This window comes from Limulus polyphemus, unplaced genomic scaffold, assembly GCF_000517525.1.
Source record: "Limulus polyphemus unplaced genomic scaffold, Limulus_polyphemus-2.1.2 Scaffold1651, whole genome shotgun sequence".
In the NCBI taxonomy this organism is placed as follows: domain Eukaryota; kingdom Metazoa; phylum Arthropoda; class Merostomata; order Xiphosura; family Limulidae; genus Limulus; species Limulus polyphemus.
In genome coordinates this window covers 190,919-204,623 of record NW_013667261.1, presented here as the reverse complement: position 1 = coordinate 204,623, position 13,705 = coordinate 190,919, and positions in this window count along the sequence as shown.

Sequence of the window (13,705 nt, the reverse complement as noted above, 5' to 3'; positions counted from 1 at the left end):
GAGAGACAATGAACTCTTATAACTTGGTTTTTAAATGAAAGACAAGCAACAACATGCAACTAAAGTTTCCTAATATCAGTTACTTTTTGTAAAGTTTGTTTTTTGAATAATTCTTAGATCGAACATTTCGTTTTCATTTGAAAAATGCCTTTGAGAAAAAATTTAATATTGTATAATGACGTCTGTTATAAGCATAATGAATTATTTATTTCTGAAGTTCTTGCTATTGTTTAATCACGTTTTCAAGCTTTTCAATAAATATTTAAATAAATGTTTGGTTTCTGTGGTTATATTTGCATAATTGTACTTTATATTCAGATGTATTCTTAGACTACCTGTACATCTGAATAGAAAGTACAATATTTGCATCATTGTACTTTCTATTCAGATGTACAGGTAGTCTAATAATACAACAACCTTTGATTTCTTTTAGTTCAAAAACGAAAAGATAGGTTTATTAAGTTTTTATAGTGGTGTAATTTAAAATACAACACAATCAATTGCTAACACAAAAAAAGACTAATTTCTCCAGAAGAAATTGTATTTCCTTATTAACTAACGTTAAGACTTCTAGCATTCATCAGAGTTACACTTCATTTTTGTGCTAGTTTATTACCTGTCAAATACATCAGTGAGCACTTAGTTCTTTAGGGAAAATAATTAAATATTCCAATGAAACAAGTCTTTTCAGCAACAGACACGTGTTTTAACTAGACATAACCACAAATAGCACTTCGAATATAATTGTTATTTTGTGTAAGCCGCTGCCGATAAGGCATTTCTCACAATATCAGAATTTCATAGCTGTAATAAGTCAACTAATAAATATTTTGTTATAATGGGGACATGCATATTCTCGTCTCTATTTAAAAAAAGAAGATATACCACAAGAATACCATAGGCAGATTTCACACGTACTCCTATATCTATCTAATGAAACTGTTTGGTTTATAGAAAATTGTTGCTCCAAAGTTGGCGGTAAATGCTGTCTGCTAATAGCCTTCTCTCTGGTCGGCAGTTCAAAATTAGGGACTGCGACAGATAGCCTTAGTAGGTTTGCTTTAAACAAAACAAACAAATTAGCGTTGTAACTAAAACTATAACAAAAGGGAATAAGAGAATTTATACACAACTTACTGCGAAAGGTATCTGAAGTAATAAGGCACACACACACACACAAAACCAAGAATACAATATCTATTGGATTTAATTGTCGTTCACAAGCCTCCCATTGGGAATGAAATTGGAAACTTTATATTAAATCAGAAGTAAATGCAGGTTATATATTCTACATCTAAACTATCATTCACATTCCGCTTCCAGATGTAAAGAGATACTACTTGCCCTTACCAAAACCAGACAAACATGAAACATAAACAAATGATAAAAAGAATAGAAAAGGAGTATATTTATCTATTAAATCTGACGTGTTCTAGGATACGTAATACAAGTAATCATGAATTTGAGATTATTAGTACACTATAGACAATACAATAACCCATTTTAATTGACCTTCCTTCCTATTTCTATCTGCTATTCCCTGTTATATTTGTTTCTTTTATATATGAGACGTTAAGTATTCGATTGATATATATATATATATATATACGTATATGTAAACCAAAAACAGCACAATATTATTGAACTTCAAAACCACACTTCCGATACCATTCCTTACTGTCGTCCTTAAATCATAAAGGATAATGCCTTTGGACATAGCATCCAAATGCGTTGGGGATATTCCATCTATCAAGCAAAATTCAAACGCTGATGAAAAACTTGCCAGCAACTAAGGAGAATCAGTTAAGGGTTAGGAGTTGTGTGCTTGAACCCACAACTTCTCAACTCCAATTACTTTCGCTGTCTGTAGCCAGTTGTGGGAAGGCAGTACTCCCTAATACTTAGAAATAACTTTAATGTAGAATCAAACCAACCCGATAAAAATTCGATAAAAAAATCTACAATGTAAAACACTCAACCTCCACTCTTGCAATTGATGTTATAAATAATATGATATTCTTACAGTAGAACTAAGCCACCCTTAACTTCTACAGAACTCCCAACCTCTACCCTTTTAATTAATGTTAACTAAAATAAAAGCATACACCGAGTGAGCTGAGACAAGCCCAGCTACCTGAAGTATACTGGGGAGAAAAGACCAACCAAACAGTGGCATTGATTAAAAAATAAAATGAATTTTAAAGGAACACCTGATTTATTACAGATATTATTAACTGTGTTCATATATGCATTTGTCCAACTAAATAGTATTTTCCTTCGGTTTTAATATGTGAACAAATTATACATTTTAACTTTGGCAACGAGTTTCATACTAGTTTCAATTGAAAATACAATTGTATTTTAGTTCTCCAAGATTTGGCAAAATGGTTGCACTGGTTAAGGTATTTCGATTTTTCTAACTTTAACATACATAATACATTTAGATACATAATACTTTACATCATCGTTTCACGACTTCCAGAATCATGAAACCACATCAACTTATATATAAGCAGGTACTATTATAGATTTATCTTTTATGTTCGATGACGAGGAACCAGCTTTGAGACTAATAATGCTTGGAGACGACTTGAATGGGTAATGAAGAAAATCTTTAATATAAGTTTAACATAACAGCAAATGTACAACGTTTCGACAAGGTTTTGTCATCATCAGGTACCAGTTTTTCTTCATTACCCATTCAAGCCGTCTCCAAGCATTATTTATCTTTTATATGTTTTGCTGTGAGCGAAATGCAATTGGGAAGTATTTTGCTAACGTTCATTATACTGACACAACGTCCAATTGCGGCTAAGAACGTCATATTCTGTTTTGAAACAGGTACCCTAAATTTGTGTTGAGCCAGAATGAAAAAATGCAATTGACTGATTGTCTTGTGGACAATGGCTTGCATTGTCTAGATTTTCGAGTAACTACATAATTGGTGTGGAAGTGTTCCACTTTCAACAAACTACACTTTTATGTGTTTGTAGTCTCTTCGTAATAACTTGTTATAATTGGCAAAGATTCCATTCTTTTCATAGCTCTTAATGTCAGTGAGGTATCCATATGTATTATGTGATGTGAGGCCTAGTTATGGTTCTTGAACAATCTGGAGCAATTTAAACTTTGTGATACAATTCAACTAAAATAATAATGTGTGAAATCATGCCTTTCGATAAATCATTTCACTAATGAACTGTGCTTGGCTAACTTCGTTTATCATATACTCCATGTGAGGTACCAGGTAGGAATCGGTAATAGTAGCTTAATTCAATCTCATTAGGTCAATACATAACCTTACCCAATCAATCTTAGGTACAAACACTATAGCCAATGCATAAGATCGAAACGATTCCCTGATTTTTCTTCCTTTTAATAACTTCTCTATTTGTTCTTTTTTTAGCTCTCCTCAAGTGGTTCACTTGAAAATATTTACCATAAAATTAGAAGTTACTTTTATCGTGCACTTAATTTATCAAGTCTGCCTTGGCTTATCATCATAATCTCTCACAATATCATGCACTTCCTCCTGTTGCTTAACGGTTGATCCTTCAAAAATTCTAACATGTCTTGTCTGCTCATAATGATCTAACATAGCCTTCTGTTCACTTTTGTTATCACTAGCCTCTAAACAGGTCATCACAGATGTGACTTTAGTGTGACATGGTTTAAGAACATTTACAAGGGACATTCCTCCCACTACTTCACCATCCTCTACATCTACCTCATATGTCACTTTATTGAAACATACTTAATTATAAGGAAAGGTCCTACCCACCTTACCACTGGATCCAGTACCGCAACTAATTGATTCACTTTTAAGTTCCCCTTCTCTAGCATTGTGATCACAGGGAAGTTTTGTTTATTCTTATTCTTCTGAGTAGCTTTAACCGTTAACCTCTGCCCTTTTGCTGACATTTTCCTCAAGCTAGTCACATATGCTAACACATTTCTTCACTCAGCTTTGTCTCTAGACCAACTAATTTTTAATAAGTCTAATGGTTTGGTTTGTTATAAATTTCGCGCAAAGCTACACGAGGGTTATTTGCGCTAGCCATTCCTAATTTAGCAGTGATAGACTAGAGGGTAGTCAGTAACTCATCAACTCTTGGGCTACTATTTTATCAACGAATAGTAGGATTGGGCGAGCATTATAATGCCCCCGGCTGTAAGGGCGAGCATATTTGGTATGATGGGGATTCGAACCCGCGTCCCGTAGAATGCGAGTCGAGTGCCCTAACCACGTGGCCATATAGTCTAATGGACTCTTAAAATCTCTATCATATAGTAACTCAAAGGGTGACAATCCCGTTGTAATTTGGGGGATTTCTTGATATACAAATTACACAAAGGGAACATCATATACAAGTCAACAGTGTTCTCAGCTTCTGTTCTCAAGAGTTTATTCTCAGCATCCATGCATTTCATTTCTATTCTAACAAGCTTTAAATCGTTACCATGATAACCTTCGTGAAAATCACTTGCTGTTCCCGTATTTTCACTAATCTCAGGATTAGAAAAATCATCTGTTGTGACCCCCCATATGAATTAAAACTTCACTTTCTCATTTTTTTTATACTCAACATTATGCTCAATTCTATACATGTGTTTAGCACCTGCCTTTTTCAGTGATTTCTAGTTCTCATCCATGTTATCGTTAAGCCTTTAATATTAAACAATGAACCACACAACTTATAATAAGTAAGGACAAACTGAATCACCATCAAAACCAAAACAGGCAACAAAAAGGAAAGTCGCTATTTTTTTTTAACTTCACTGATTCATCCTTTCGTTCTCGGCTCTTGTTGATGTGGTTCCGACTTAACCTCTTCTTTCGTTGTTGGATTTGGATTTCTAACGAATTGGTGAATCCGACTTCTAACAAATACCATTTTGTTACATTTATGCTATACTCACACTTCGCTTTCCCTTCTTTGTCCATTAACTTTATTTAGGTTGTCCTTATTCCTATTAGAGATTGACTTATACCATTTCAAACACAAGAAACTTCTGTTTATTACTTGCAATCAGTAATATATAGACTTATAAACAGGTTTTATTTCTTACTGGCAACATATTACTTTTTCCTTCGCCTCTTTAGATTAATTCGTTCTCTGTCACATCTCCCAGTCTTTCTTTTCTCCGAGTTGAACTCCTGTCTTTTATATTCCTTTCTTGAACCAGCCACTTTCTCTCACTCTCTGAACTTCATTTGATGTTGCCATGCACCTAACTTCAGAACAAAACCAGTCACCGAACATGCTCGTCCGTTCAGCCGAGAGGATGCTTTAATGTGATGGTAGACCGCACTATTCGTTGGCAGTGGGTGATGTTGACTAGCAGCCTTCCTTCTAGCTATTGCTTCAAAATCATACTTATAACGCACATAGCACTCGAGTAGCTTTCCATTCTCTTACTGTACATATTTCCATTCATATTTTGATCAAACAAAATTCAACTAATTTCTTCAGCGGTAAGTTTACGGACTGACTGCTCTAAAATCCGGGATTTGATTCCAGCGGCGGGTATAGCTCACATAGTCCATTGTGTAACTTCTCGCTTACAAACAACAATAATCAAATAAGTTTATGACAGCACAAAATGTGATTAACATTCTGTACGAACACTTAACACATACAACTTATAATGCTTGGAGACGGCTGGAATGGGTGAGTAATGAAGAAACACTTTAACATAAGTTTAACATAACAGCAAATGCACAACGTTTCGACAAGGTTTTGTCATCATGATGACATTATTAGTCTCAGAGTGGGTTCCTCGTCATCGAACGTACAACTTATGTTTTGATTAAGTTTTACTGAACACCTTTTCTTATGATTCCTGATGCAAATATTGAAAGATTTATAGAAATATATATAATACATTTAATAATGTATAATAAATTGTATCATGAAGTATTGAGTACTTAGCTATCGCTACCACAGTTTTCGAGAGCGGACATAAATGTATTGACACAAACTGAACCAAGTAATAAAGATAAACGCAATAACTATGTGTGAGAGAAAAATACACTTCTCCAAGTTGTTGCTTCATGAATAAGAAGGTAATTTTCTATCTGCCAAACTGTTACATTACATTACAGAAGGAAACGAGAAAAAATTGAAATCTTCAAGCTGTTGCATAAGAGAAACAAAAGAGTGTTGTACATTACATTAGGACGCAGCTCACTTAAGCAAAAGAAAAATGACTATAACGTCTAAGTTTTCTTATCGCTGAAACAAAACGCTAGAATATAACTTGTCAGGCTCTTGTAGTGAAATTAAATATTTGGGGATAAATCCGTCAAGCTGTTTCATCTTTCAATCAAGAAAGTATGTTTTACAGCGTGAAACAATAATATTAATGAAACAAAAGACAGACTTTTTTCTGTTGTTAAAAGAAAATGAGGTTTCATTGCAACAGTTCTGAAACAAAGAGGTTTGAGTATTTTAAGATCCTCGATGGTTTATCGGTAAGGGTTAGAGTTCATAATTATAACAGTAATATTAATGAAACAAAAGACAAACTGTTTTCTGTTGTTTAAAGAAAATGAGATTTCATTGCAACAGTTCTGAAACAAAGAGGTTTGAGTATTTTAAGATCCTCGATGGTTTATCGGTAAGGGTTAGAGTTCATAATTATAACAATAATATTAATGAAACAAAAGACAAACTGTTTTCTGTTGTTTAAAGAAAATGAGATTTCATTGCAACAGTTCTGAAACAAAGAGGTTTGAGTATTTTAAAATCCTCGATGGTTTATCGGTAAGGGTTAGAGCTCATAATTATAACAACCGGATTTCGATCCTTGCGGTTGTCCCATTGCGCAACTTTACGCTTAAGCTAATAAACATTTTGTAACTCTGTTGCGTTATTCAAAAAGGTATGTTTAAGTCTATCAAATTGTTGTATTGCTGAAATAAGAAATATCAATTCATCAAACAATAATATATTTTCATTAAAAGTTGCATTAACGTAAGATCAAATAAGTCAAAAGTATGTCATTTGTTGAGCCCTTCTCTCATTAACAAAAGGGTCGAGTGTGACTAAGTAGTTTGAGTACAAGACTATGGACCAGTGAACCCATGGTTCGTATCCAGTTGCCGTCAGTACGTTAGAACAGTGACGGTCAAATCGCACTATTTGATTACGGGCCCAATGATTGGCGGTGAGTGCTGTTGGCTAGCTGCTTTCTCTCTACTTTGTCAGGACAGATCACCCGGATACCCTTTGCGCGAATATCCGAAACAAACCAAACCATTACCAAATATAAAAGGTAGAGTTAAGTGCGTTTAAGCGTTTCATTGCTTAAAACAACAGTCTTCAATCCATCAAGAGACTGAAACAGCAAGGCAGGATTCAATCAGTGAAGCAGCTGGTTCATTAAGACAAAAGGAAAAAAACTACTGACTCCATGAAAATGTTATATAAAATAGACATAATTTCTAAAATAGTTATCAAGTATTTATGTGTGAGTCTTTCTTTTAACAATTCTTTCATGCTGTAGTTTTTAATAAATATTTGTTCATTCATTTGTCCATATTTAAGTTAATTAAAATTAAAATTTCTTATTTTTTACAGCATTTGTTATTACAAAAAATCAACTTATTCCCATCTTATTTTGTTTAGTTTAGCTCCTCCGCCCCCCTCTCTCTCTATATATATATCGTCAATATTGGATAAAAAACGAATTTAACCTATAAACCAATTTTTGATACAGTGACGTTGAAAATGTAAGTTCATAGTACGTTAAGTACAACATCAAAACACAGGAAAACAGGAGAAAAGATGCATAGATGACCTAACCACAAGATCGTGATTTGTAAAGAATTAATCTGATCAATCAGTGTTGACAGAGATAATGAAAAGCAAAGCGTTATGATAATATATTCAACAAGACGTTACCACGTGGTTTTACGTGTCCGAATAAAACTCTACACAAATAAATTTATAAAAAATATGCACAACATCCAAGCTCAGTTACTGTGTAGAAATATACTGTTTTTCGATATTTTTTTCAGATTTTGGAACGCCATGCCTGTTATTTGTAAATAGTGAAGTTTAAACGAATAAGCTATAAGAGGTACAGATATTTTAACTTTCCTAAACGAGAATGTAAAAAAAAAAAACACAATGAGAAAGGAAGATTAAAGTTTTATCAAACTCCAGTTCTATTACTAGGTTATTCTGATATGGAAAGACTTTTGGATAAAATAAGAGCACGATTGCTATCATCAATTTTCCAAGTACAGTGCTGATAAACATACTGAAATATGCCTTCAAGAAGTGGAGAATTCACGGTTATCTTTAACTGGTTACGGTATATTCGAGGAATATACTAGAATGTGCTTATTCTGCTCTACCGCATTTGCCATTCAGGAAATACATCGACACATATAATAGTTTTATATATGTGGTATAGAAAACTCACACACTAAGATGATGAAGAGATGTTGACTTCAAACCAACATAGAAGGATGATGCTTGTTACGCGTTCCTGAAACATCCAAACTTTTTTATCATATCCAACTGTGATCGAGTAGTATACAAACACTACAGTTCTCTATGTTTTTCTTATTGTATTTACAGATCATATATGATATTTATTAGGCTGAAATGGTGCACTGATAGATAATTCCTGGTAATTTTTTTTTCGATAAGTATAAGAGGTTTGGATCCTATATTTAACAGCTATTGTATAATCTAATACATAATTATATCTAGATGTCTAGCTGGAATGAATTTCTCTATAAGAAAACTAAATGTCTGTATATATACATTTGTGTTTTTATTAGATATTCTGTAAAAAGAATTAATTATGTCTATATTTACTTGTAATGTAAAAACAGATATTGAAACTGGTCAGCCGAATATTAACTTTTTTACATGCATTAAAAGTCTTATTTATTCTACAAGGCTTTTATTTTTGCAAAGGACCATATCTTGGTCTTCTAGCTTTATATGGATTGTTGCTAAGATACCTGTTATGTTTCTATGAGTATCTAGTTACGGTAACTTATTAAATTATAGAAATAACGGTGACAGTCAATAAAAACGCTTTTAATACGCTACAAAATAGTTACCCTTGGAATATCAACTAAACTAATAATGGCGATGATGTGTATTACGTTTAAGAAATGGTGCTTGTTCTCCTTTACCCTTTTAACACCAGTGCTCTAAACGTATATCGATTTGCTTCCTAAACGTCTTGATGTTATGACTTTTAAGTGAAACGTTTCTAATGCCAATTTTAACCTTTTTTGATAAACGTACTTTTCTTAAACGAAAGATAGGGAGGCTTTTTGTTAATTATTTTATGTTATGTTATGGTTTCAAACATTATCGATTGTCATTCTTTCTTTACAGAGAGATAGCATATACTTCGTATTCATTATAAATCACGGAAACATTACAATTATTTTGTACAAGCATTGGTTAGCTGACAATGAATGCCTCCAGTGGCACAGCGGTATGTTTGAGGACTTGCAACGCTAGAAACCGGGTTTCGATACCCTTGGTGGGCAGAACACATATGGCTCATTGTGTAGCTTTGTACTTAATTACAAACCAACAACTGACATGAAGATTTCTGTAATTTCTGACAACTTGAGACAACTGACAAGGAACTTGGAGAGATTATGAAGACAAAAGAAATATAAGAAATATGTATTTTATATACTATGCTTGAGTGTTGTAAAAGAAACCTTTCAAACTTTAGAGAGGGGGTTGAGTAGTTTTGATTTACTTACTAAAAGGTTTGGGACGTCCTACTTTTCAAACCTTTCTCTCCAGTTAGCTGTTTTAAGTTACAACGTGTTACTGAACAAGCTATGATATGATACAATTTTTCGAACCATCGCCTTCAAGGGTTTTAACTCTCAAGCCTTATATATATATTTGCAAATCGCCTACCAACGTACCTAGGTAACAGCGTATTTTTATGGTGTTCTTGGACCGGTTAAAGCATACCCACCAGATTTAGTTTTCTTTCTTAACGAAACCTCGCTAATAGACACCATAAGTCATTATCGTTTGAAAGTCCGAGAGGTCCATTGTCTTGTAGATTGTCCCATTGTGAGACAGCGGTGGATTTACGGACTTACAACGCTAAAATCCGTGGTTTGACTCCAGCCGTGGGCACAGCATATAGCTCAATGTGTTTTTTTCTTGTAGATTAATCATCATAAAACTATTTCTTTTCATTCATAGGACTTGTGCAAGAATTTGACGTATTACATATTGGTCTATTTTGCATTTGCAAAATAAACAGTAGTATCTAATTGTGTGACGATAATACTGAAGAAGCACTAGCATTAAAAAAAATACCACGATTTACCTTACTTGATTATTCCGGAGAACTCTCAACTTTGATGGTTTTTTTACGTATGTACTAATGGTTGTTGGTAGAAACAGAAATCGTTTGGACTTTATCAGTAAAACATATGAGAAATAACGATCAGTGGGGTAGCACGTGAAAAATCTGAAAACAATAACTGAAACTCAAATATATTCAATTTTAATACTTATTACAGAAATAAAATTCTACCAACATCCTACCAGCATCTATCAATAACAGAAAACTTGTACTGTATGAACTTTTCAAATTATTATCACAACTTCACACTTATTTAATAATTAGAACATTTAGTTTACACATAAATTAAAAAGCATTTATATCACCTAATAAAAAGTTAAAAAGGTTGAATTTTCTATGAAACAAATATCAAGTTAGTTATTATTTATTTAGTGTTTGTATTGAATTTGTTCTATATGCAAATTTTAGTTTATTCTTTTGACATCATTAAGAGCTACAGATTTACATCCTGAGCGAAAACAGACAAAATCTAATTTCTTCTCTTTTTTTATAACATTTCGTAAAAAATAAATAAATCGTAATAATTGCTAAGTGTTCTTTATTCAATGAAAATATTTTATAATCACGAAAAGCTTTTCGTAAATCCATCCACATTTTACTAATAAATCTGAAACACAATTTTCAAAAATTCCGATTTAGAGTCTTGTAATTTTTTGCAAATAGATGTTCTGTCGTTGCGTTTCTGTAGGTTTCTAAAAGAGCGGGTATACCAAAGAAAAATATCTAACACTGGGTTATTATTTATTTACCCACTACCCCTTGACCTTTAAGATTGTTTGGCTTAACAAAAGGGATGCGCAGTGATGCTACTTTTACAGGTGAATGCTAGTCTTAGCTTTCTCATTCTATTGAATGAAAATGATAAGATCATGATAACAAGATTGAATCACAAAACCTTCAATAACAGGGGCGCTAGTAACAGTGTAGGCGGTATATTTTTGTTTATATTTCAAATTTATGATTATTGTACTTTAATAACACTTAATTACACTTTTCTGATGAGTGCATGGAGCTCCAAATAATTAAATTTTCAGTTTTCTTCACTACATACATGCCACGTTGATATTTAATTAATTCTAAGTAATACTTCAAGTTGAAAGGTAATATAAGGGACTGAAAAGATTATGTAAATACCAGTTACCAACGAGAATGTAAACAAAAAATACGTTTATTACCAAATTTAGAAAGTTAACCTAAATTTTTACCATTTATCTTAAATAAGCAGTTGTGTTGATCTATGTTTACTAAACCTGTGTCTGAAAACAGTTTTTCAAAACAAAATTATATATTTTAAATATTTATGCCAAAACACATTATGAGTTTTAACTTCCAATCTAAATGGTGGCCAAAATTTGTCAATTTAATTTAATTATTGCTCTCAGAAGTCATATTTGAATGACGAAAAATATGGAACCTTAAAGATAAAATTCAGGTAAACCGTAGAATAAAATAAAGGAAAAATAATTCGTACCAAATATAACGTATTGTATGCAAGTACTGATTTAAGTGTTTCGTACCTTGACAATAGAAGATTATACATTATTGCAATGTGAATTATTTTTATCTGCAAACCTGAAATAAAATCCAAATAACACCATGTACTTCCTCTAAAAGACGTAGATTCTTCCTGAAGTGTTTTCCACTATTGATTAACGACTAACGGTAAAGAAAATGAAACAAGTATTACATCGTCGGTTCAGTTAGGGTATTGTTCTTATAGGTTCTCATTCTTAAGAAATGCAAACAAAAAATCAGCCTGTAAGCAGAACAAGGGGAAAAAAGTCTGACGTTTTATACACATAGTTTATGTGGAAATTTTATCTGACTCTATTTCTGTCCCATCCGCATATGAACGATAGTTCTGGACAAGAAAACATAACATGCAAGCAAGCAATGCAATCAAGTTAAAAGTCATAGTTGCCATGCTATAAATATTGTAAATCATAACTCGTGACAATCCCATACCCATACGCATTCTACGTGATACTGGGGCGACTCAATAATTGTTGTGAGAAGGTGTATTGCCTTTAGATTCGAATTCTGCCACTGGTGAGTCTGTTATTACTCAGGGTATTGAAGGTGGCTTTGTTAATGTTCCTCTTCATAATATTTATTTAGCATCAGACCCAGTTTATGAACCAGTTGTGGTTGGACTAAGACCTACTCTGCCGATTAAGGGTGTGTCATTGTTGTTGAGAAACGATTTGGCTCGGGAAAAAGTTGTTGCCGAGCCTAAAATGGTTAACGAGCCGATCACTGTTTCATCTAAGGATGATGTTGTAGTTGAGGAGAATCCCGATGTGTTTCCCTAGTGTTCTGTGACTCGAGCTCAGGCTAAGAAATTAAGCCAAAAACAAATAATAAACATGGATTCAGAGGATGGTATTATAGATTTGTCTCAGACATTTTTTGGATCCGATAGAGATATTGTGAATGATCGTCCTACTGACAATACCTCAGTGAGGGACAACGATGAACGTGAAGAATCTGATTCACCAAGTATAGTTCCATTTACTAAAAGTAAACTGACCACTGAACAAGAAAAAGATTTGCAGATCACTTCACTGTTTAAACTCGCACTCTCAAAAGATGAACTGGAGAAAGTTCCAAATGGTTATTTTTTCAAAAATGGTGTGTTTATGAGGAAATGGAAACCACCAGATGTGCCAGCTTCAAAGGATTGGGCTATTGTTTATCATAGCGTTGTTTCCAAAGCATGTCCTTCTGAAATATTGAAAGTTGCCCATGAACTTCCTATGAGAAATCATTTAGGTGTCAACAAGACGGGTGACAAAATTATGAGATATTTCTTTTGGCCAAAATTAGGCAAGACATTTATCAATTTTGCAAAGCTTGTCATACCTGTTAGTTGGTCGAAAAGTCTCACCAGAGAAAGACAAAGAAAGAGAGTAAGAAAAAGAAAACAGAAGGAGAGAGAAAAAAGGACAGAAAGAGAGAAAGAAAAAGAAAAACTGAAAGAGAAAAGAAAAATAAGAAAGAGAGAAAGAAAAAGAAAAACAGAAAGAGAAAAAGAAAGAAAGAAAAATAACAGGAAGAAAAAAGGAAGAGAGAGAGAGAGAAAGGAAGAGACAAAGAAAGACAGAAAAATAGAAAGAAAGAAAGAAAAGAAAAACAAAACATAAGGCTGTTAAATTGAAATTCATCATTATGAGAATATAGTTTGTAGGTAATTTATGTAATAAGGGTTGACAACATTTTTCCTGATGTACTTTCATGTACTATGAAATATTATGATCATAAGATTATTTGCATTGATAATGGCTGGAGACGGCTTGAATGGGTAATGAAGAAAAACTTTAATATAACA